Here is a 26,485-nt window from a genome sequence, read left to right as displayed (position 1 = left end):
ACATGTAATTGTATAATTTAATACTTTCATTTAAAACATTTCTACTTTTAAATATCTTTTAGATTTGAAAAAAAATAATTTCTTATCTAAGAAGGCTCAACCTTAGATCTCTAGGCCAGAGACTAATTAGTATTTCACTGGGAAAATGGAAGGCTTGCTTTTCTGAAAATGACTATTTTGATTTGAGTATTTTCCATTCTCCAGTACCAGTCAAACCTCATGGGAACAGTCATGAAAGAGTTAAAAGAGAAACCTCCATGGAACCATACTAATTGGGTAGCTTTTGCTTTTACTAGAAAAAGGTGGTTTTAGACATTTACTTTTAGGAACAAGAACAACCCTAGAGGATTGTTGAGGAAATGCTTGTGGAGTAGTAAGTGGGCAAGTTTTTGGAGAGAATAGCTGAGAAGATTTTTTACATTATGTGTGTGTCGGGGAGTGGGGGATGTGTTTAAAACCATCTGGTCTCTATAAACTCATAAGTAATTCTATCTCAAGTATTTATGAGCATTTTATAGAAGACCTTTGAAGAACTCTTCCCCATTACAAGTCTAGCACATTTCCTAATTTCTAGCAGTTATAAAAGACCCAAGAAGAGATATTGTGAGATATTATCATTGCCATTTTATAGATGAGCAAAGTTGATGGCCACAAGACTGGGTGACTGACTCAAATGTCACAACTAGTAAGAGTTATAGAAAAAAAACCCCAACAACCCTCTTTTCTCTCACTTTGAGTTTTCTTTATGAGCTATTTCTTCTAGCTAAGTCTTCACTTAACCAACTCTTGGAGAGGTAAGATGGCCTGCCTAATAGGGAAGTAGTTGAAGTGTAGTCATGTTTTGCTCATCTCCTCTTGCCTCCTTTTCTTTTGGGAGCCATCGGTCTTGCAGAAGATGTGAGTTCTCTGTTCAGCCATGCTATCTGTCTTACCTGGTCCCAAGGTCAGCCTAATTCTGGGATTCCATCAATGGATCTGTTTCACTAATGGAATAAAGCCACATCCTGGAACCTGTCTTCAATCATTAACATAGATAATATTTTGGCCTCCATATATAACCTTTTTCTTCAAGTTTTTGTTTAAATTCCACTTAGTTAAATTACAGTGTTATATTATTTTCAGGTGTATAATATAGTGATTCTTTTTTTTTTTTTTAATGCTCAGAACTCAGCAGGGAAGAGGGATGCTACTTCTCATGCCCTTCCTTTGGAGACTCAAAGTAACTAGCAGGGTCAGGATGCAAATTGTTCAAAGCTCATGCTCTAAAATCACTACTCTAGTGGCAGTAATATTAACAATTGCTGAATAAACCATAGGCTCCTCTACATTTTCTAGCCTTTCTTGTAGCTAGTTTGAGGTCCTGTTACAAATTTTGGCTAATGACCTGTGAGCAAAAATGTTATGTGTTATTTCTGGGTAACAATAGTTAAAAGCTGGTGTACCTTTCCATTGCAATGCAAGCTGAGATGGTGGCACTATCCTCTCCCTTTAAGAGGCAAGGAGTCCAGCGATCCTGCATCCCTAAGTGGCAACATGGAGCAGCCTATGTTCTCTAATCACATTAGGCTTCATGTAAGTAAGAAAAATACAACTTTGATCTGTCAGTCTCCCATCCAGAGATTTGGGAGTTATTTAGTTTCAACAGCATAGCACAGTCAGGCCTAAATAATATATCTCACAAGGAAGTGATGAAGGAAATAAAGGCCAATGTAAATATGGACACGGTGAAAACAAGGCTAACACAGCAACAGCATAGCAAATAAGTGATCTCTGTAACAGAGTCATGATAAAACTAGAGTGTCAGCCTAATCATTTTTTAAGAGGGCTTTCCTTATACATTGGCTAATAGTATATATCTTACACCCCCACTAAACTCTAATCTCTTTGAGAACAAAGATGATACCATAGCCATCTCCATGTCCTCAGTGCCCAGCACAGTTCCTGGGGACTGTCAAATTGTCAGTATTTGGCTGTTGAGCAGAAGCAAAATGAAGCATTGGTAATGAATATCAGAGCTGCAGTGGAGTTATTACGCTTTTCTATTATTTGTAATTATCATTAGCATAAATTATACATCTATTCAGCATAAATATATACATATATTTATGTTTAAGTTAACTATTTGGTAAACTGAATATAGTTCATTATATAATAATCAGCCTTTTATTTTAAACAGGCATTTGTTTTTTCAGAGGTCAGGCCCGTCAAGGCAATTAATTCAGATTGCCCAAGTAAAGGGAGAAATAAAAGCTTTGTGCTTTGAAGATTATTAACAAAAGTATCCCAAAACTCAAGAGGAGATAGAAATTTGGAGCTGGAAAAGACAGCCAAGCCAGTAGCAGAGCAGCACCCAGAGGTGGAGAACATGGCTTCAGGAAGTAATAATTCTGAGGACAGAGGGCTAAGAACTGGAGCAAGGATTACCACTGAGGACATACAGGGTGGAATGGGCATTTAAGGAATGGAGTGGAGCCTTCGTGAAGACGAGTCAGTTAACATAGCACATAAACCATGGAGACATTGTTAGAGCATGGAGAAGCAGTGTGGACAGAGATGATGAAGGAAAAGTAGAACTGTTGCCATGCTGAAGACCATCTACAAGGTGATTGGGGAAAACCTGCTTTAGCTGTCAGACAAGGGAGCCCTTGCCTTTTGGGGAGAGAAGACCTTCTGTTTACCACATTTAAGACCCAGGGTTCTGGGACAGTCTGAGAGTTAATAAAGGTGATTGAACCCCAAGGGGGTAATGCTGGGTTTTATACCAACGTGGAGGAAGGAGGCTGGCTTTAATTCAAATTGAACAAATGAAAAAAGTGATAGCTCCTATAATGCCAAGGTTTGGAAGCAATTTATTCCTGTTACATTTTTAAGACATTGTCCCTAGGCTCACGGGTGGATTACAAAGAAACATTTGGCAAGGCCCCTTAACTTCAAGAATCTAACTGGCTAGCTGGGAAACAAAGAGGTATCCAGAAAGACATAACTATAGGCATAGTAATCCTTTATCTCAAGGAAAAATTCCAGTTTTCAGCTTGGTTACCCTATTATGAATAATATACTCCAAATTACATCTCTAATGTTTTCTACCATGAATTTTCCTCTTGTCCACTCCATGTTGTAGTGAAAACTAGTGAAGTTCTCATTGATCCTCAAATATGGCATGTCTTTTGACAGACTTTAATTACTATTTTTCCTCTGATTGAAATGCCTCTGTTTGCCTAGGACATTCCCACTCAACCCACAAAATCTAGTTGTGATTTCTCTCCCTTGATATTTTTCTGATTATCTCAAGGGAAATTGATACAGAGAGATACAAAGAATATTAGTATTACTGAACTCATAGTATGTGCTTGTCACTGCCACCACCTGAATTGTGTCCCCTAAAAATTCAGATGTTGAAGCCCTAGCCCTCAGGTGACTATATTTAGAGACAGGAACTGTAGGAAGATAACGAAGAATCCATAAGAACGTTCAGTGGTCTTCTAAGAAGAGTCACCAGAGAACAACATGTGAGACACAGCAAGAAGGCAGCCATCTGCAAGCCAGGAAGAGGGTGGTCACCAGAACCCAACCTTGCTGACACCCTGATATCAGACTTCCAGTTTCCAGAATGGTAAGAAAAAATATCTGCTGTTTAGGACATCCAGTCTATGGTATTTTACCATGGCAGTCTAAGCGGACAAAGACAGTCATGGTGTCTCTTTTTTCTATATTATGTCCTCCAGTGACCCTAACCACCTGAATAGGGATCATTTCCCCTCTTCCGCAAAGAGGAGAGAGAGCTCTGCAAGGTGAAATAATGTGCCAGTAAGCAAATAGTAGAGATATGAACCTGGGTTTGTGTGATTCTACTTTCTACTCCACATCCCTACCTTCCAAGCCACCTCCAGACCACCACCATGGTACCTGGCATGTCCCTGGATGACAGTCTTCAAACCACATGGCAGTGACCTGTTTTCCCTGCTAAATAGTACAATAAAGTGGTAGATTTTTTTTTTTACCTGAGAGAATCTAAACAATCAAACTGATAGATAATTAGAAATAATAAGAGATATTTACGTCAACTGTTACAGAAACCAGAAGCATGGGGAAATCCTTTGAGCTAGGAAGGCTATGCTTTTAGCCAGAAAAAGACATACATACCCAAGTGTTCATTCCTTGCCAGGGACTGTTATTTGCTGGGAGCAAAGAAGAATAAGAGACAATACTGGCCCTTGAGGAACTCATAGTTGAGCAGAAAGAAGACATTAAATGTTAATTTTCTCTTCTCATGTGTCATCTGATTGGGATCTGGCTGGATGTGTAGGAATCAGCCTCAGCTAAGCACTGGAATCATCTAGGAAACTTTAGAAAACACTGATGGCTGGACCCCACTTCTAGAGATTTTTATTTAATTAGCCTAGGATATGGTCTGGCTATCAAGAGTCTTCAAGTGATTCTGATGTACATTCTGGGTCAAAAATCAGGGGACTAGGAACCTAGAAGGAGCACAGGGTTTCCAGGTGTAACAGAAAGAGAGAGGAAAAAAGAGAGAGCGGGAAGAGGGCAAGAGCAAAGCAGAGGCACAGATAAGCAACATTCACTGCCATTTTGCATTTAGCAGCATTTAACAAGTGCCCATATTGTGAGAAGCATTGCAGAGGAACTATTAATACAATTCAGAGAGCGTGCATTAAGAGCTAAAACAAACAACACACACAAAAAATCAAATACCACTGTTTATTTAGTGAATGTCTTTCAAGGGGCTGTAAGTACTAGAAAGACATTATCTTAATAAGCTCCCATCATCTCTGCCAGGTAGGGGGCAGGTTAGGCTTTTATTAAATGATGCCATATCAAAGTACATTCTTTACTTGAATCAGAAACTAATGTAATATAAACTATGGGGACCACCTATGCACTTAACATCATAAGAGGTAAAACTCAGCTTAGCACAAGAATGTCCCTAAAGATGAGACCTCAGGGGATAGGCTGGGGAAAGAGGCCTGAAGGGAGGCTAAAGGGTATCTTTAAAGGGAAAACAGAACCAATGAAGTAGTCGTAATACTTTATTACTATTATTATTATTCAGCCTTACAATGCTTATTCAGCATCTTGCTTTGTTTCCCATGTATCATCTATAGTGCCCCTACTTTATAAAGGAAAAACATAGAACACAGAGAAGTTAAGTGACTTGCCCAGAAGCAAACGGCTTTCAAGTGACCAAGTTAGGTTTTGGATCTAGGTCTGGTCTGAATGATACTCTATAGCCAATTCTCTTAATTTTAGGCATTCTTTTAAGGGAGGATGAGGTGAGGAGACAAATTGGTAAGAATAAGGTGAAAAAAAAAAACCAACAACCCTAAGATTTCTTTCTGAGTCTTGAAATTAAAATGGGATCTGGGGATTGTTGATGGGGATTGTTGATGGAGGTGAGTAGGAAACTGATAGCTAAAGATATCTGTTAACTATTAAATGGACTGTAGACTTCAGAACAAGAGCTATGGAAGGGGTTGCAGGTGGAAGCACAGGGGAGACCCTTCATCATGTTTAGCCATCCCAAGAGCACTGTTGACAGTATTCAGACCAGCCCCATGGAATTGGAAGAGGGGGAAATGGGTGTTTACTATGCATTAACCATTGAATTAATGTTAAGGTTTGTGTTTCGATTAAACTTCATCCAATATTATGCTAATAGCCCTTGGATTCAGCACACACACATACCTATTAGTATCTGGGACACCATATATATTACCATATATACAAAATAAAGTGAGATAGTCAGATAATTTTCAGCCTAAACCTTTGGAAATAGCAATAAAGCACAGAATTTCTGGGGTAAGCCCAACATTACCCTATTCCTTCATAATTGTCTCAAATGCAGGAAAGGGGTTGGGTCATTGTGACCCACCCTCATCAACCAGTTATTGAAGACAAGCTACTTCATAAGGGCAATTAACCCTGGGCAAAATGAATCTCTTCTGCAAAGGGCAGTACCTAGGGAGGGACTCAGCCATGACATTCCCAGCACCTGGGGGAATTATGAATGCCTCAGCTCTAAAGTGGGCTCTGGGCAGAGTACCCCCACAATGCTCAATTGGTGTTTGTCTAACTGAACTGCTTTGCCAGAGCTTTTGCTTGCCACTGACCTCCAGGCATATTGCACTTGAGCATGGTCTTTTCATCCTTCTTGGAACATGTTAATGAGGTTCAGCGTTGGCCACCCCAGAATGTGCTAGTTTGGCATGAGGATTATTTCATGCTGAAAACCATCAAGGCCTAACAGATTTAAGAAAAGCTTTTTACATCTGCCTTAACTGCTGAAAAGAATTTCGAGAAGGAGCCTATACCAGAAAGAGAGCTATTACCTAAGATAACTATTTTTACATTAAAAAAAACCTTCTCTAAAGGGCATGACAAACATTTATTTATCAAACATTTGCTCTTCCCACCTTTCTGTGAATTGTCTTCTTCTCCTTTGAAGTCCTGGATTCCTACCTTCTTCTTCTTAGCTCAGGATAGCATGTAAATCTCAATTACCTAGCTGTTGGGAAGTACTTACATACTGTAATTAAATTTGTTTTCCTCTTGTTAATCTGTCTTATGTTAATTTAATTATTAGAGCAGCCAAAGAACCTAGAAGGGGAGAAGGGAAAAAATTTTCCTTCCCTACAGTGTGATTGCTTCCTTTTACCTTCTTTACATACTTTCTGATACCTGACTGGCATGCCTTTCCTTTCTTTTCAGCCCAGATTTTCCAGAGCGCAATTTCTGGTTTTAAATCCTGAATTCCTTGGTTAACTTATCATTATGGTACTACATGTCCTCTTCTTTTGAGATACTTTAAAAAGCTTTGCAAATTCAAATAGTAATTATAAAAGTTAAAGAAGTTCCTGCTCACATTTTGAAGACCCCATCAAAAAGTCACCTTCTCTGAGAAATGTGACAGTATTCTCACTTGGCAGAGCTAATGTGTGCCAACTATAACATTTACATACTGTAGGTGATTATGTTGTAATGAGTCTGTTTCTCACTGGGCTGCAAATTCCTCAACTCATAGCTTGTTCATTTGCTTCCTCTATGCCTAGCACGGTTCCTAGCATATAAAGATTTCCAATAAAGGCTCTAGCACTTGAATGAATGAATGAATCAAAACCTGGGATCTTTCTTATGGCACAAATGCAGCGTGTTTTTTTTTGTTGTTGTTGTTGTTTTGTTTTGTTTTTTACCATTTTTCTAACATTTCATAATTGTTGCTAACATGGTTCACAAGCAGATCTAGGAAGTAAACACTAGAATAATAAGCCTGCCTTGTGTAGTTCACCAATCAGCACAGAAAACTCATGTTTTAAACAAAAAAGGGGGGGAGGGGCTATAATTGCTGTTAAAGCTCTAGCACAATCAATTTTAATTAGCATTACTCATTGTAAGAAATGATAATGTATCAGTCATTGTAATTGCCAGTGTTGACAATTAGTTAAGGTCATTAACATCTCAAGACCTAAGATAATACAGACCTACAGAATTTTAAAGATTTGGAGGAAAGGTAGAATGGTGTTAGGAATTTCCTTCAGTTTTGCATAGGCTCAAAACATACCCTGTGAAAGATTACTTTCTGGTTTTCTTGTGATGCTAGAGAAACCTAAAAACTGCCACTAGCCTATTGTCCTTCCTTATTATCCATCCTGCCACTGGGTAAAACTCTTCTAAAAATGCAAGTTTCAACGTGTCACTCACAAATCCCACTGTCCACAAGAAAGAACTCAATCAAAAAAAAAAAAAAAAAAAAGAAAGAAAGAACTCAATCACCTTGGCATTGGATTAAAGCTCTTGAATTTCTAGCTCCATCTCTTACATGGTCCTCCATCCTCTTTGTGCTCCTCTCTCACCTATCTACATGTTATTCTTAGGCACTTTGGTCTTTGATACCTCTGTGACTTTGCATAGACAGATCTCCTTGTCTTAAATACTCTACCACTTTTTTGTTTTTGCCAGCAAACTCTTCCTCTTAAAACACAATTCAAATGACTTCTGTACTCAGGAAAAATAACTTACTCTTTTGCACTCCCTATGGATATTTTGGGCCAGGTTCCATGTACCATTTACCACATTTTCATTATAATCACTTATTTACGTTTTCAGTGAGCTTATAATGTTCTGGGGTACTTAATGTTTAGCTCAGTGCCTGGTAAATAGTAGACCTTGAACAACTGTTTTCTGAATAAGCAAATCAGTGGGTAGATTAAGAGGTAAATGACTGAAAAATGAAGAAGGTAATGAGTGAATGAATGAGCATGCTCATCAGCACATAGCTCCCTTAGCATAGATGTCCAGATGGCCTGACCATGAGCCATTTTTCTTTGGCACTTGGAGCTTCTCTTTCTCCTTCCTAAATTCAGAAGAGATCATGGTATCTTCAAAATTCTAATTTAGTGTCTACATTAGTTTATGATCTAAATTAGATTCACGAAATACAACACTGACAATAAAAACTGACGTTCATCTAGTGCGTTCCACATTCTCATTAGTAAGTTCTTTAGTTGTAATAATGCATTAAGATTTTAGAACATCTTGAAATGAGGACTAATATTGAAATAAGGTCTATTGTTATCATCTGTACTTTATAATTAAGCAACTGAGATGAGAACTTTACAATCTTGTCCTAAATCATCCAACTAGAAATCCATCCAACTGTTTTTTTCTCTAAGCTTACTTTTATAGGCCCCAATGAGAGAAGACTTATTACACTGAGCTGGTGAACATCCATTCTGTGAACAAACTTGCTGTCCCCAAACTAGGCTGCCCATACGTAATTGAGGAGCTTTAGGGTGAATTGTTGGGATGATGAAGATACATAACAAAATACAGAGATGTTTCTTAGAAGTGACCCTAACTTAAAAACAAATTCACAGTGGAGGACCTATGTGTATAAAAAAGTCTAGTGTTAAATTTAAAGATGGCATTTAACTAGTATTATTGTCCCCTCTCCACCATTTTCTTGCTGTCCTTCCCTCCTGAATTTCTCCTCTTCCCTTTCTAACTTGTTGGCAACATCATGACTGTGGGGGAGGAAATGATTTTACTATACTGTACAAAGTTCTTCTAGCTGGACTAAGAATCAAACTGACAGGAGATAGATTCATAGGAGAAAATAAAATTTAATTTTGATATGTAGGGAATCTACATAGACATGAGATTCCAAAGACAGGTAAATGAGGTATATATGTCATCCTGAACTAAAGAGAAGGGGTAAAGGTCTGGGACTTCAAAGGGAAGAAATGTAATCCAGAGAAATAAAAAAGAGCAAATGTTTGGTAAACAAATGTTTTCTGGGTCATTCAGAAACAATGGGAAATAGAAAACTTTTATCAAACAGGCTTTGCTAGGTTCCTCCCTGTCTACCATACCTAGTTAATATTCTAATGTAGTGGTCTATGGTGATAGTGCTCTTTGTGGAGCAGGTCTTCTATCTAAATTATTTTAGGAGTAGGGGTGACTGGTGTAGATGCCAAGGGGAGGCAGCTTCCAAATGGGTCACTTGGCATGCAGATTACACCCAGCTGAAAATAATTAAGGCCCAAAGACCAGGAAGAAATTTTGACCTCATCCTTACTCAATTTCCCACTTAATTTGACTTCCCCCTCTCCTTGCTTCTTAGGTGCAGTTACTCATTTGAACTTGTCTCCTTCACTCTGTCCTCACATTCATTACCTTCAGTCAGGGGTTCCTTATCTCTCAAGAAAAGACTCTAGTTCAGTATCCTTAATTTGTGCTCCTAGTTACCATGATGGGATTTTCTCAAATAAAATGCTACTTGTATGTTTCCCATTCCACTAGGACAAATAACAAATTCCTTCCCAGGAGTATAAATCCATCTCTATTCTAATTACTACCTACTTCACTTTGCTTTATCTTCAGTTATTCCATCCCTCTCATCTTTTGCTAAACACATCATGGATATTTATAACTGCATTTCTTTGCTTATACAAAGGTAAGTATCCTTTTATATTTTGAGGAATAGTTCAAAAGGTATAGTTCCTCCAAGAAGCCACTTCCTGGAATAAGATCTATCCTTCCCCAAACCTGGAAAAATCATCCAAATTCTCATATTTCCTTCTAATACTTTACATCTATGTTTTCTTCTAATATTTTACATCTCTATGTTAGCACTTATAGAATGGCTTTACTGTCTTCATTATATATCTCATTTAACAATAATCTGAACTCCTTTGAGGACAAGGACCATGTTTTAATCATTTCTGTATCATTAGAATCAAGATCAATGCTTGGCATACAGAAGACTTTTAATAAATTTTTTTGAATTTAATAAATCAGATAATTTTTTTATAAAATTCTAGCTTCTCCTGGAAAACTGAAAGATCTGTCAAGACCAGACCTGAATTCCTGAGCAACAGAAGAGATTCTCTAAGGGCTAAGCACTCTCCAGTTCGCTGCAGTCCCCATTAATCTCTGTTGTTCAATCCCAGCTAGCTTCACTCATTTAAGTCACCTTCTGGGATCTGAGTGCTTTTTGTATGATAAACGTTGCAGCATTGAAGGTAGGAGTTGAACTAAATTTTAGTTAGGATTTATTCCAATCTTGAGATGCTATGATTCTTATGATTCTATTCTCAAACACTCAGATCAGCAAAGGAAGCTGAACAATTCCAATTTTGAGTTCCTTTCTAAACTAGTAGAATTCAAGACACTGACTTATTTATCCTTTTGAAAAAGTCAGTTAAAATACAAGTTTATGAGAACTCATTGTGGTTAAAGAGCCAACTCAAGAAAGTAATGCAGATTCTATTCCTGTGTTGATCAATATGTAATTTGGTACATATCTGACAAAGAAAGCAGAATTTGAAAAGTAGGACAATTCTAATAGTGTCTAATTGCATTATGCAAATGTTTCCAATAGATCTATTAGTCTATTGAAGTTATTATTTACCAGTTTGTGTGACTCTAAAATGCCCTCTTTGGAAAAGTTCCTTTTCTTTTCTTTCCTTCTTTTTTTTTTCTTCCCTCTTTCCCTTCCTTCCTTTACATTTAGAATTTTTTAGCGTCCAAATTATGGCTTGTGAACTAGACCTGATTTGTTCAAAGCCCTGATTTGAATGATGAGGGCTATGCTTGGTGACCTGGCTAAAACAGGCCATCTGGCTATGCATTTTCTAACTGAGTGCCAGAGCAGAACTAGCCAATATGATTGGCTGGACCACTTTCTTCCTCCTTTACCACCCCATGTATATATCTTCTGAAGGTAAATGTATGCTTAATACAAAAGGGTGACTTTTGTAGGTGACTTTATAGGCAAGGAAAATCTGAACAGTTTGGTGTGACTTTATAAAGAGTTGTACTGAATTATATAAGAGAAGTGTGGTCACATCTTATAGTGGCCTATCATCTTTATATTATCCATATTATATTATCCATATATTATCCATATATATATTATCCATAGTCCTTTGCATAGTATTTTGCTCATAGTAGTACTAAAAGAGTCTATTATATAAATGCTTGCTATAAGGACAAACTAATGCTCTATAAAGGAGTTTCAGGCTGAGTTCTGGGATGATGAAGGGGCAGGAACATAATAGAGAAATATTATCTGAGAGGAAAAGAAATGGTCCTAATTTAGGTAATAGTAAACTGGAAAGCAATCATATCCTTTGGTTTCTAGTTCACTGGCACAGTATTCACACTCTTAAGAAGAATACTTTTCAAATAGTTCTTTTCCTTCTCTCACAAAAGTATGAAACAGCTTTAGAATTTGTTATTTTGGGAAAATTCACTTGGAATTCACTTCTACTATTAATTTTGAACAGGTCTATTAGATTAAGCTTACTAATTGGGTACTAAAGTTTTCTGTACTAACATTTTGTCTTACTGATTATATCAGTCAGGTTCCAGTCAAGGAAACAGATATCATTCTAAGTATTTTGACTAGGGAATTGGTTACATAAATTATGCAACAGCTGAGAAGCCAAAGGAGGAGTAGTGAAACAAACTACAGATCAGCAAAAGCAGGCAGCCACTTATACAACTATTTCTGAAGGAACAAGGAGAGAATCCAGAAGCTGGGACCATCTAACAGGAACTAGAACTGCAACAGGAGAAACTTCAGTGGGGATAGAGACCCTAAAGGGAGAGGCAGTCTGGTTGGAGTTTTAATCAAGGAGGAAATACCATGCTAGAGTTATGTGGAGACATACTGGTATTCTTTCCTCCTTCCATTCTTTATTCTTTTTGTTGGTGCTTTCCTGGAAGCCAAGAGGCAGTAAAACTTGGATATATGGTTCTCTACAATACAAAGAAGGTGAATACAAAGTTAGTGCAAGAAAAGGACAAGGAATGAATCTGAAAATAAATAGGCAAAAGGACAAGGAATGAATCTGAAAATAAATAGGCAAATGACCAGCAAATTCACTGTTTTATCAATTAATGAGAAGTATAGGAGAATTTTCTGCCACAAATTTGGATTTGAAGTTTCTTCTATTTGGTGATGATGATATAAATAATACTGACCACATTACTATACATGTATGAATATATATATTCTTATAATATTCCTACAAGGTTGGTGTTAGTACTATTAACCTACTTTACAGATGAGAAAACTATGGAAAAAAGAAGTTACATAAGTCACACACTTAGTAAGTGGTGGAGTTGGGATTTCAGCTCAAAGGTATTTGTTTTCAGAGTCTGTGTGCTTAATACCTACACTATATTGTCAATTTTCACTTTATTGATTTTAAGCATATGTTAGTAAGGGCATGTAAGTTTATAACTGTTATACGTTCTTGACCAACTGATGCTCATGCTATTATGTAGTGACTACTTTTTTTTTTTCAGAAAAAGTTGTGTATTTTGTCTGATATTTTTATAGGTCCAGAAGGTTTATTTTATATAGTATTCAGCAGTGTATGTATTTTACCATGTTCTTAAAATGCTAATCTTTCAGTGTTCTTATACTCCAGGCAAATTTCTTTAAGTACAAATGGTAGGATTTTGTAATCCAATGTGACCTATATATATATTTTTAAATATATATTTTTTAAATTTATTTATGATAGTCACAGAGAGAGAGAGAGAGGCAGAGACACAGGCAGAGGGAGAAGCAGGCTCCATGCACCGGGAGCCCGATGTGGGATTCGATCCCGGGTCTCCAGGATCGCGCCCCGGGCCAAAGGCAGGCGCCAAACCGCTGTGCCACCCCAGGATCCCCTGACCTATATATTTTAACTGAGTTTAGTCTAATTATATAATGTGATTAATGATAACTTAATGCTTTGTTACAACAGTTTGTACTTTCTATTTAGTCTGCATTTAAAAGATATTTTCACTTCCTGTCTGTTTTCTATTGGAGTAAGTTTTATTATCTGTTTGTCTCTCTTCAAGCTTAGAAGATATTCATTAGTTTTTAGTCTTTTAAAAAGGATATTTTACTTAAAATGTAGTGTTAATAAAAAAGGTCTTACTATTCCAAAGCAAACAGATTAATTCTGACCACTGTTCTTTGTGCTTTACCTTTCACTTTTTGCCTAGAATTATAGGAATATCTTATATTTAAATCCACAAATTAGTGATTGTTGTTTATCAAAGTTCTCTCCTATCAGAAATATGACACTGCTGCATACCCTTTTCCAATAGTGCTTAACATGTAGTACTTAATATATTTTGTGGACTGACTGAACAAGTGAGGCTTACTCACATGTTTATCAATATTTTTTTCCTCATTTCTCCTAACATTTTCTTTCATGGTTTAGATTACTTATTAAACTCAACAGCAAAGAAACAAACAATCCAATCATGAAATGGGCAAAAGACATGAACAGAAATCTCACAGAGGAAGACACAGACATGGCCAACAAGCACATGAGAAAATGCTCCACATCCCTTGCCATCAGGGAAACAAATCAAAACCACAATGAGATACCACCTCACACCAGTGAGAATAGGGAAAATTAACAAGGCAGGAAACAACAAATGTTGGAGAAGATGTGGAGAAAGGGGAACCCTCTTGCACTGTTGGTGGGAATGTGAACTGGTGCAGCCACTCTGAAAAACTGTGTGTAGGTTCCTCAAAGAGTTAAAAATAGATCTGCCCTACGACCCAGCAACTGCACTGCTGGGATTTACCCCAAAGATACAGATGCAATGATCGGGACACCTGCACCTCGATGTTTCTAGCAGCAATGTCCACAATAGACAAACTGTGGAAGGAGCCTTGGTGTCCATCGAAAGATGAATGGATAAAGAAGATGTGGTCTATGTATACAATGGAATATTACTCAGCCATTAGAAGCGACAAATACCCACCATTTGCTTCGACGTGGATGGAACTGGAGGGTATTATGCAGAGTGAAATATGTCAATCGGAGAAGGACAAACATTATATGGTCTCATTCATTTGGGGAATATAAAAAATAGTGAAAGGGAATAAAGGGGAAAGGAGAAAAAATGAGTGGGAAATATCAGAAAGGGAGACAGAATATGAGAGACTCCTAACTGGGAAACAAACAAGAGGAGGTGGAAAGGGAGGTGGGTGGGGCGTGGGGGTGACTGGGTGACGGACACTGAGGGGGGCACTTGATGGGATGAGCATTGGGTGTTATGCTATATGTTGGCAAATTGAACTCCAATAAAAATAAATAAATAAATAAATAAATAAATAAATAAGTAAATAAGTAAATAAATAGATTACTTTTACAAAACTGAATATTAAAGCTTAAATTTATTCGTAAACATTCAAACTGAACCTAAAGCTTAAATTTGTTAGTAAACATTCTCAGCTTTTTGTCTGCAAATGTCTTTGTTTTAACCATACTTTGAAAGATAATGCAGCTGAGTATAGAATTCTAAATTATTTCTTCTTAGAACCCTAGAGATTATTTTATTGCCTTCTGATTTCTGTCATCCATTCTTTCATGTAAAGTCAGGATATACGAAGATTTTCTCAGTTTATATAAGAGAGAACCTAAGGACTAGTTTCTTTTTTCCAGTACAGACTTACTGCCTACATCCACGAGTTATTAGTATTGTCAATTTTTCTTTCCACTCCACAGCTTTATTGTCACCATTCCAACCTACTGATTATTGTTTTGGGATTATTCTTTGTTTTAGAATTCTTATAGTTTCCTTCATTTCTGATAAGCTCAGTCTTAAATTTACAAAGTTTACTTTATCCTAGTATTTAATAGTATAAAGAGCTCTTCAGGTTATCTAGACCACCATATTGTTGGAGATGAAAAATTATATAGGTCATTTTTATACTTAAATCTTATATTAAACTTTTTGATCCTTTGGAAACTTTTATCTTAATCCTTTTCCTATGTTACATGGGTTTTTAATAGCCACCATACTACAAACTTTTCTCCCTGACTGCAGATAAATATTCCATGATGAGACATTCCAAGATACAACTCACTACTATTTTAGTCAAGTACTATATATTTTCAGTTCTTAAAAAAGACTCCATCTTATTTTCAAGCGATGATGTTATTACCCCATTTTAGAAACAGAGTGCTGCTTAACATGTCAACATGAGAATCAAAAATTACTCTTGCGACAAGCAACTCTCCAAAGGGAAATGAGAATATTCACTAAAGTGAGGACTACCTACAAAAAATGTATTTCTGTTTTCTTATTCCAAATAAAGACTCGAAGCCGTGGACCTTTCTCTATTGGCACCTTGATTACCTCACAGAAATGTAGAATTGCAGCATCACAAGAGGCTACTAACATCAAGTTTTGTGAAATACCTTTTGGGAGTTGTATAGCAAATCACCTTTTAAAATTTAATGATGTACCCAAGCTTCCAAATTATTTGATTTTTAATTTTTAAAATAAATTAGCATGGCATTCAAGGTCATCCTAAAATGTCAATCTCACTCATGTGCTTTCTGATACGCTTACCTGAGCAGGCAGAAAGGGGAGCTATAACTAATACATGGGTAATTGTGCACAACCCTGGGGCTGCCACAGGAGTGTATGAATGTCATTTGTCACTTGTTTTACGAAGGAAAAGACTATTGAAAACCATTAGTCTAGCCCAGCACAGATGTAGAAACTAAGGGCCTGTGAGATTTCACAGCATGTTAGTGACTGAAATGAGATTTGAACTCAGGTCCTCTAAGTTATAGTTCAGTAAGCGTTTACTGTATCACAATAAAAAAGTGAGTATTTTAATAGCTTCTAAATGGAAAACAGAGTGCCACTTGGTTATTTTAGGAGTTCACATTTTTCTCGCTGCATTGAAGCATGCTCTCTTTCGATCAGATTAAAGCTGACAGAGATGAAACAGTTTTGGGCAGATATCCTTGGGTTGGCTCCAGGGCCTCTAATCTGCATTTCATCATGATACAAGCACATGTTTCCATCATTGGTACACCCGTCTGCATCAGCCGGGATGTTAATCACATGCTAACCCAATTTCCTCTATGAATTTATTACTTACTCTTCATTTAAGTTCATGAAACCTAACAGAGCCCCACATAAGCATAACATTCTTAACAAGAAGATCTTGGCTCAAGGACAATGCCCACTAGGCAACATAACCCAAAGAATAAGGCTTGGGAGCGGTACAAGAAAAAAAATCAGTCTTGCAACAATATACTGGAACCTGCTACAAAAGATGATTATAATGAAAATTAAGTTATATTACATGGTAGAAGTTGAAATATATGAGCAAGTCATGATTTGGCAATAAACGACAATTGTTTTATTGACTTGGTTTTAGCTCAGTTGTACCAAATCTATCCATGATTTCCAAAATTAGAGGTGTGGCCTTTAGAACAGAGTGGAAGATGTTGGAGTGCATGGAGGGCGAATGGAAGCTATAATGGGAAGGCATTTTGGAAGCAGAGCCTAAATGCAAATTGGTTGTTAGAGAAACTATTCAGATCCATCTGGTAGCTGCATATGATGAATACTAGAAATCCCATCAATGGATATTCATTTTGGCAATGGCAAAGGAAAGTAAAATAGAATAAGGCAGGACACCAGAGTGTGGATGTTGGACTCAAACCCTCTTGCAAATGTGCAGCAAACATTCAGCCCATGTTTTAGCTAGTTATCATGAAAGGAAAAGAGTTTTTTAGTTAAAAAAAAAAACAAGAAGTGTCAGGGACATCATAACTACATTATGTAACTGAAGGGGGGGTGTGTTTTTGCTTGCTGAACTTCCAGATTGTCTGTCTACATTGATTTATTCATTCATTCCACCTACATCTGTTCCTAAGCACCTGTTATATGCCAGGCACAGTACCAGGCATTCAAGATACAAAAATGAAAGAATTCCATTCCAGCCCTCAAGGAACTCTCAGTCTAGTGGGGGAAGTAAACTCTAAACAAATGCAATGAAGTGAAATAGATAAGAATCATGATATATTCTTATTCTTCATCATTAATTATATATGTACGACCTACCAGCTACTAAGTGCTTCCTATATATTGTCTCAGTTAATTCTCACAAGCATCCTTTCAGGTAAGTAGAGTTATTTATCCCATTTTACAATGGGCAAATCAAGCACAGATATCTGGTAAATGGCAGCTGGGATGTGAACCCAGAAAATTTGGCTCTAGCACCTAAGGTCTTAATATTTTTCCCTTTTGACCTAAAAAGATGGATATGAAACATCCTAAGGGAAAGCTACTCTATCTAAAGTATGGGTGGAAAGGTATCAGAGTGAAAATGGTGCTGGTGATAAAACAGGGAAGGCTCTGCTGGGGAGAAGATCCCTAAGGTGGGTCTTGAAGAAGACAGTCTAAGTAGAACATGGGGCAACCAGGCAGAGGCAATAGCTTGAATAAAATTACTGAAGCTTGAAATAGAATCAGATTTTGTTCCTAAAACTACAGGAAGCTCCGCATGGCTGCAACACAGACTTGTAGAGGTTAGTAACTGAGGATGGCACTGGAAAAGAAATTAGAGGTAAAGGGGACCAGATCATGCATGAAGGACTTTGTGTGTACATCTCCAAAACTTCCCAGGACTAGGGAGAGCCACCGTAATGTGCTAAGCAAGACAGTCTAATTAAATGTACCTTTATACAGAATATCCCACTGCAAGGGTAGACCTGTGACTAGGAAGGTGGGGGGAACAAGAAAACAGTTAAAGAATCTTCAGAAATAGTCTACGATGTGGTGGTGGTGGTGGGGTGGGGGTTGGAGATTTGGAGATAAAGCTGGATGAGGTAATGCTAACTGGGAGGAAATACTCAAGAAAGAGGATTAATTTCAGGACAACTCTCTAGCTTCCATTCCACTTTGGTCTGAATTCTTAGACTGCTAGATTCCAGGGGGAAAATTTTTTTTTGTAGACCAGAAAAAAAGCAATTTTGAAGAAACTGACAAGGTTTCATGGGACTTACTCTTTCTCTACAGGCCATCTGGAATGCAATGTAGTAATCATTTGCATTTGGCTTGATTACCTTGTACCTAAAAGATGCTTCATAATCAATAGTTAAAATAAACAGTATCCAGGCTTAAAATGCAATTGGGTCATTTAAAGTCATGGCTATTTCATCGCAAAAAAAACTTCAAAATGTTATCGACATACCCAGCTGTAGTTCTATGCAGTCTTGAGTAGGAATGACTCAAATCTTCTAAGCTTTTTGTGATTGAAATATTCAATCAGATAACACCAGGGTGAAAATAATGAAGCCTTGAGAGGATGTGTTTCATCAAGTAGAAAATAATTTTAAAGGCATTCTTAAGGATGCAAAAACGACTGTGAAAAAATACTGACTTCCTGCCAAATAAGGGATTATTCCAGCTCACCAGAAAGAGAAGAAGAAATAAAAAAAAACCCGACACCTGTTGGCAGTTTAATGCTAATATGAATTCTGTTTTCAGGCTGGAAATTATGCATCAACAAAAATATAAATATAATTTTTTTCACAGCTGTGTAAGTGAAAAAACATATGTTGAGAAATTAGAGACGACTATTATCCATTATTCAAAATTTCCACGGCCACTGAGTGAATCCAGTGTTGGAATTAAAATGTACAATGCTTTTTAATTAATTTAATTTACATTGTTGGCTGATGAAATGCCACAAATAACCACAACATCACAAACTCTTCCCTGTTCTCCATCAGAACTGCTCTGCTGTTCACAGGGGCCAATAGAGCTGCTGATTTCTTGCCTTCCCCTGGAGAAAATGGAAGCAGAGTTTGTGGGGTTGGAAGAGAAGCAATAAGCCAGAGACAGGTGGGCCAAGACCACCACAAACACTTCTCCAGATTCAGATATGGCCTCCAAACAAGATAAACCACCAGTTCATGAACGGGAAATATGAACTATGCTGAGGTTAAAGCAGAATTACTTGATTATTTCTTACCCTCTTTTCTAAGCAGGATAGGTGATATCATGGGTGTTACTTATCATTCTATGTGACCTTGGACAAATGACTTTACTTTTTTGAGATTAATTCCCCCCGCTCTGAGAGGTTCTCTCAGGCTATAAACATTGACGATTCTCTAATTTTGGCTTGTAGTCCTCAGGGAGCTCAGATTTACACAACTTGATAAAACTGGCATACCTAAGGTGATGACGTGAATCAACAATAAAAATAATAAATCTGAAAATACCGAGGAAGAATATTCTGTTTACTGAGCACTTAGGATGTACCACTGCATATTGTTCGGTCACTTTATGATGTCCCACTCTCTCTATCCTTTATTCCAGTCACTCTTCAAAGCAGTTCTATGGTGCTGATTCCATCCCACAGCTGGAGAAATCAGTGATGAGAGAACTTGGACAGGTAGTTAAGAAGAGGTGGTAAGCAGCCAAGGTGGAACTGAATTGAGGTCTGACTCTGGCACTCCAGCTTTTGACCACTCCCCCTACCCTGCCAATAACAATAATGAGGAAATGTCCCTGAGAGCTATTATTATTTAATTAATCCTGGGAGGGCAGTACAGTGTAAGAGAGAGATCACAAGATGTGAGGTCAGATGGAGCTGGGTATTTATCTTAACCTTGATGCATGACTTACATGGCAATGAGATCTCCAGGCTTGCTTCCTCATCTGTAGAATGGGGATATCAATATTTACCTAATAGGGTTGCATTGAAGCATCGATAAGCTAATATCAAATGCCTGGATGAATGCCTGCCCCACATTACATACATATGAGCTATTTTTCTTCTTCCCCTCCTCCTTCCCCATGTTCTCCTACTTTTCAGGCTCTGACCAATTTCTTTCCAGTTGTCTGTTTGTTCTATTAGTGTGCATGGTTTGCCTACAGAGATTTCAAACATTTAAAGGTCATCATTTGTTCAAAGTAGGGAGGTCAGCCTCCCATACTTGAAGCCCTTCCGGGGGATACAACACTTGTGCTGATCCTGGGCCAGGCTCAGATGATCCTGATTAGCATACGCCAGCTCCCTTGAAGGGAGGGAATGTGGGAGATAGGCATCTGCAAATTGCAGTCCTTCATTAGCCTGTCTGCTAATATTGATGTTACAATTTTCTAGTCAACTCCTCACCCCCAGCCTTCCCTCAACCCTTCACTCCTGGCCTGTGGCCACCCTCTTTTTCCCTCTTTTTCTTCAGTGTCCTCGAGGAACAATTCCTTGTCAGATGTAGCCTGCGGTGTCCTGTGATGCCATAACCAAAGGATGTGTTCACTGAAGGAAAACAACAGCTGAGTGATGAACCCGAATCCTGCCAGTTGGAGACCATGTCCTGTAATCGATGAATTGCCTGGAGTTGAAATAGCCAACGTCTTTTGATGTGTACTTTTTTTTTTTTTAGAACAGAGAAGCCAATTATAAAACAAAAAGCAAAAAACAAAAACAAAAACAAGACAAGAACAACCAAGCTTGGATTTAGAAGGAAAGGTGGGTCTAATATATCAGAATCTACTCTGTGCTAGGTGCTTAATTTTCCTAAAAAAACTTAATAACTAGCACTTAGTATGCACCAGGCACTATTCCAATTTTTAAAAATATTGACTCATGTAATCCTTGTAACAACCCCTATGAGATAGTTGTGATTAACTTTTTCATTTTAGAAATAAGGAAGCTGAGCACAGAGAGGGTAAGTAATCTGCTCATGGACATCTAGTAAATGACACAGTGGGATACGAGCCTAAGTTCTGATTCTGGGTTCTGAATTCAGGCTCTTAGCTATTACACTATGCAGCTTTTTGGTGTAGGTACACCAGGAACCTCTTAGGAAATGTGACTGGGACTAGTAGCTGGTCACTTGCAACAAGTGAGTGGGTATACTAGAGAGTGGCTCCTACCCATTATCATTCAGCATGCTTTGGCATCCATTGGCATGACTGACAGGAGGAAGAGGGAGTGCTGATTAATTTTTTCAGTTGGTTAAGGAAGTAGCCTGTTAAGATATATTTTTCTTTCATTATTTTAGTTATTATTCCCAACACAAAGAATAAACCAGAGTGAATATATACTGTGTCCATGGAAGGGTTTTAAGTCAGCCTATATGATCTCTTAGCCCACCCTCTTCTCAAGATTCTCAATGCTGTGAAGTCTCCCAAAGTAAGACCAGTCTTTATATGCATAATTTCTAGAAACAACTTTGCCTTCCTAAGACACAAGCACTGCCACCATTTCTCATCAGTATTGTCTCAAAAGAATAGGCATAACATTCAGAAGCAGGGAGTAATTCACACTTTACATTGGAACCAGAGCAACAAATTTGCCATGCATAGAACAAGTGCCTCATGTATGTATGTTGAGTTCTGGTGAACTGAGTTGGTTGTACACTCAAGTTCCATAGGGAGCCTGAAAAGCTGCAGCCTTAGGAATGGAAAAGAACTCCAAAAAAGGCCTATTCCAATAGCCTAATAAAAGCAAATACTTGGCATATGTGCTACCAATTCCCTCTCCTGCACCCTTAAAAGACTTGCCTACTCAGCAAAATGATGTCAGCATGATTTGAGCAGAGTGGCCTCTCAAACTTCTCAGTGTGGTGTTCCCAGCAGAAAATACCTATTGGTTACACTAGGCATGTGGAGGTGAAGCCTACTTTCTATCCCTAAGTAACCTGAGAAGTAGACCCAGTAAGTTTGTAGCCTCTTATAACTAATGTGATATAATCAATAATATCTTGCATTCTTCTGCACTGTCATTTCATATGTGCTTTTCCAACTGAGGGAGATTGAGAGCTCCTGTGTGATTCATAAGTAAGAAAGAATCCTCTAGAAGGTGAAAGTGCAGAGCAATAGGCCTTAAACCTGTCTATCATATCTGACATTGATATACGGAAGCAAAATGATGGGTGTGAAGCTACTATGAGTAGGAGTAGCCTTAGGCCTGTGGGACTCAACTCACCTGGGTTATCCTTCCCAACCCATGAATCTCTCCGCCTGAGAGGAGCACTGATAACTCCTCCCTCTCCCAACCATTGAAGGCATCCTCGTCAGAGGAATCATTGTAATGTACCCTTGTGATCATGTTGCTCCCATCTTTAAAAGACTTTAATGGCTCCCTATTGGCCTGCTAGATGAAAACCAAGCTCCAACATGGACATTACAATCTTTATTCTACTCTCAAGCCACAGGCTTTATAAATTTAATTCAACACATTTATTTATTTATTGTTTGTTTGTTTTTTAATTTTTATTATTATTTTTTTAAATTCAACACATTTAAATTCCACTAACATGGACTACTTTTAGCTCCCCTAATGAGCTGTGTGACCATAGGCAAATTCTTTAAAATCTCTGTGCTTCTCTTTCTTCACTGAGAACTGCACCTTGCACTGAGTAAGCATCCAATAAACGTCTGTGATGATGGGTACTTTTAGTTGCATGTGTGTGTGTTTCTTTTTCTGACATGCCAGTTGTATGTCTCTGAGTGCATGTCTGTTTCAGAGCATTTGGGCTGTCTATCTGTGTTTGTCTGCTTCTATCTCTGGGTGTCTCTCTTGAATTCTTAGGCCCCAAACCCAGAAAAAAATATTTTGCTTTTCCTGAAGAAGGCTCTGTGCTTACAGGGCAGAGCCCTCTTTCAGGCTGGCTCAGTTAGTACAAAGCTTTCTCATACACACGGGGAATTTTTTGCATCCCTATAAGAATGACAGGAATGGAAAGGCTGTGCTCCTAAAAGCAAGGTTTTTGTTCTTTTCCCCCAAGTCCTTGTCTCTGGCTTGTCTTATCTTTACCTGCTTCCTACAGGCAGATACATGGTACCCCGGTTAGCTAATCGTGGCTATATTTGTACAGGGTCAAAGCCACTTGGCCTTTCTGTTCTTACTGCTCTCGGGGTTCAGTGAGGAAGGGTGCTAATTTCTAGCCTGTGAGGGTTTGTTAAATTGGCATATCACTGAAGCAAACACCATCATGGGCTGCATTCTGTTTCAGCCAGTAGCATTCCATATTCAAGAAAAAAATTGGAATGAAAAGTTCTGGAGACAGATGGTGTTGATGATTGCACAACAATGTGAATGTACTTAATACCACAGAACCAGACATGCAAAAATGTTTAAAATGATAAATTTTTTAATATGTACTTTACCATGCTAAGGCAATGGTACAAAAAAAGAACCAACATCTAGAGGATGGATAGCGTAAGTGCATTTCCCATAGTTTTTTTTTTTTTTTTCTTTTTCTATTTCTGTCCCTCTTGTTTACTTAGATTGGGATGTGTATGTGTTTGAGAATTATCTTTGCTTCTTCAGAATAATATGGGCCTGGGCAAGGAACCAACTGCATTCTGGCACCTTTAGTCTCTGAGATCTCATGTGATTTTAGGATAAAGGCATTAGTGGGGAAGTACATTCTGGAATAAGAATCCTTCAGTCAAATTCTTGCAGAGGAAGTAGGCAGGGTACGCAGGATAAATGCACATATAATAAACCAATATTTGGAGGAACATTGGTGTCGGAGTCAGAAGATCTGGTTGAAATCGCAGTACAATTACTGTGGAATGTTGTACGAGTCAGGTCGTCTCTCGAGCTTCAGTATTCTCATCTGTGAGGTGCAGAGTAGAGACAAGGGTTGCAGAGGAAAAGAGTAAACTGAAGTGCTTTCCCTCTTGAAGACAACGCTGTTAATCCAGTGCTGGGCTAGGTATGGCAGGAATAGATTGTTCAGTGTTACGATGGAGCAGCAGCCTGAGCAGGTTGGGGGCTCATCAGCATTGAGACCCTACTGGTACAATTTATCAGGTAAATGGCCCTACTGGAGAGAGTGCTCAGATTATCAGAAGGAAATAAATCCTGAAGTCCTCCACCTACTTATGTTCCCCTGCCATTAAATCTGGAGAAAATAAATGTCCTGTGCAGGAAGGTTTACTGATTCCTAAGGACAGCTACTGGCTTTAACAATCCCTCGGTACCTGTTTGTTGGGTCTGCCCATTCAGGGCTGTAGAAGAGGTCAGGGTCAGCCCATGGAGGACACTGAGAAATAAGGTTGACTCTTGGTCCAGGACAGGCGCAGGGGAATGCAGATGGCAGGGCTGCCTCACCAGCCATAGCCAGCAGGAGGAGAGGCTGGGCCCAAGTCGACACAATTTCAGTGGTGACAATAGCTACTATGTGACCTGTGCAGAAGGGCCCTGCCCTCAGTTTAATGTACTGCTCCTGTTGTGTTGGAATCTGTAATGATTTTTGAACAAGGGGCTGCGATTTTCCTCTTGTATTGGGCCGTGCAGATGATGTGGCCAGTTCTATAGATAAGACAAGAGGAATAAGCACCTACATTCTCCAGTATGTTCTAATCTTGTCAGTGAGTCAAGCACCATATAGGAAGAATTTGGGTTGAGGAAGAAAAAGACAGGGAAAGAGGAAGATGAAGATGAGGAAATTGACTATTGAACTCATATGTTACTTCTTCCATAAGACTGCCCAAGACTGCCTATTTAAAATTGTAATCTGCTCCCCACAATCTCTCTCCTAATCCATATTTCTCAGCACTCGTTAGAAAAATTTTCAATAGTATTTACTACCTGCTTTACTTGTTTAGTGTGTTTATTACTTTATTGTCTGTCTTGTCCTCCCAGAACCTGAGTTCCAAGAGGACAGGAATCTTGAGCTGTTTTAGTCAATATTATATGCAAATTACCTAATGATTCCTGGCATGCTGAGGGCCCTCGGTGGATTTTCCATAAATGAAAGCATGGATCACACACCTAACATGTGCTAAGACCTGCACTAGGCCAGTTACATGGTTTATCTCATCTAATCCTTACAGGATCTGGTCACTTGTTTATTATGTATAGGAGCTGAGTTGGGTCCTAGGGGCACACATATAAATAGGTTAGGGGATCCACCCTCAATTTCTAATTTATATATTAGCAACTTAGAGATACTTCTTTGTAATGAAGAACCTGAGGCTCAGAGAGATTGAATCATTTGCCAAATGCTAATTTAGAGGAAAACCATCCTCTTCCAGAAGTAGATTAGAGTCCAAAGGAGAATAAAAGCAGAGAGGGTGAGGAGGAGGAAGCGGGGAGTGAAATGGGGGAGACAGGAAACAGAGGGTTTGGCATGTTGGAGAAACCATACTGAGAGGCTTGCTTTGGGAAAAGGAAGCTCAGGAAATGGAGGTGAACAGGAAAGTTTCCAGAAATCATCTTAAGAGTTCAGGAAATGTGAGCATCCGTGAGATGCAGCCCTTATATCTGGAAGTAATGACTTCCCACTGAACTTTACCCAGTCTCTGGATGATCCAGGACATATGTCTACTTGACTTCTCTGAGCCAGGAAGCTGTGTTTAAATCAAGAGTCCTAAGCTTGGACTCAGGAGCCTCAAAGTCCTGTCCTTGCTACTCTAAGTATGGTCTTGGGCACCTGCCCAATGCCACCTTACTGCTCTGAACCTCACCATTCAAATGGGGTACACATTTACAAGTACCACACTGTGGTACTGCTTGCAAAACACACAATCATAAAAGCAGCCCTGGAGGATACAGCTGGAGAAATCATCTAACTCAGAGTCAAACATTCTCCCCCCACCAACTCAACATGAGCTGTGTAGCCTTAGGCAAACCTCTCAACCTCTCTGAGCCTCAATTTCTTTGCCTGCAAACCACAAAGCCTTCAGCAAAGACACCAGATAGCTAATATGGGGAGAAAAATGGCTGGAATGTGGATTGAATTTCTAACCCTACCCCATTAGAACAAAGTTTTAGCCAACTCCGCAAATTTCACTCACAATCTGTGCCTGGACCTGCAGAGGCTCAAATCTTACAACCAAAGCATATAATCAGTTCTCCACTCTTTCATAAAACCTTTTGCCTGTGAAAGTCGCAAAATGTGCCTGATCTTCAGTCCCACCTTTGCTTAACTCTTGCTGATTCTTTCTGCCCAGGGAGTGCATCAGATCATGGAGGCAGAGTAGAAAGTTAGAGGTCCACAGGAGATCTAGTATGCTTTTCCAATTCAATTGCAAGAGGCAGTCCAGTTCTCCGTATATGAAAAGTAGGCAAGTTATTGCAAATGTCTAGTCAATTCCAAATGTCACCAGCTACCAGTAAACAACAAAACGCCAGCTACATTCAGGACTGGATCATTTAAAACATAATTATAAT

General features: G+C 38.5%; 1 protein-coding gene across 11 annotated transcripts in view; it reads right to left on the bottom strand.

Annotated features, from left to right (window-relative positions):
- DAB1 (DAB adaptor protein 1) overlaps nt 1-26,485 on the bottom strand; it is a 1,107,850-nt gene that overhangs the window by 612,784 nt on the left and 468,581 nt on the right. The gene's annotated exons all lie outside the window — the stretch shown is intronic.

This window comes from Vulpes vulpes, chromosome 12 (assembly GCF_048418805.1).
Source record: "Vulpes vulpes isolate BD-2025 chromosome 12, VulVul3, whole genome shotgun sequence".
In the NCBI taxonomy this organism is placed as follows: domain Eukaryota; kingdom Metazoa; phylum Chordata; class Mammalia; order Carnivora; family Canidae; genus Vulpes; species Vulpes vulpes.
This window is presented reverse-complemented; position numbering and strand designations above follow the sequence as displayed.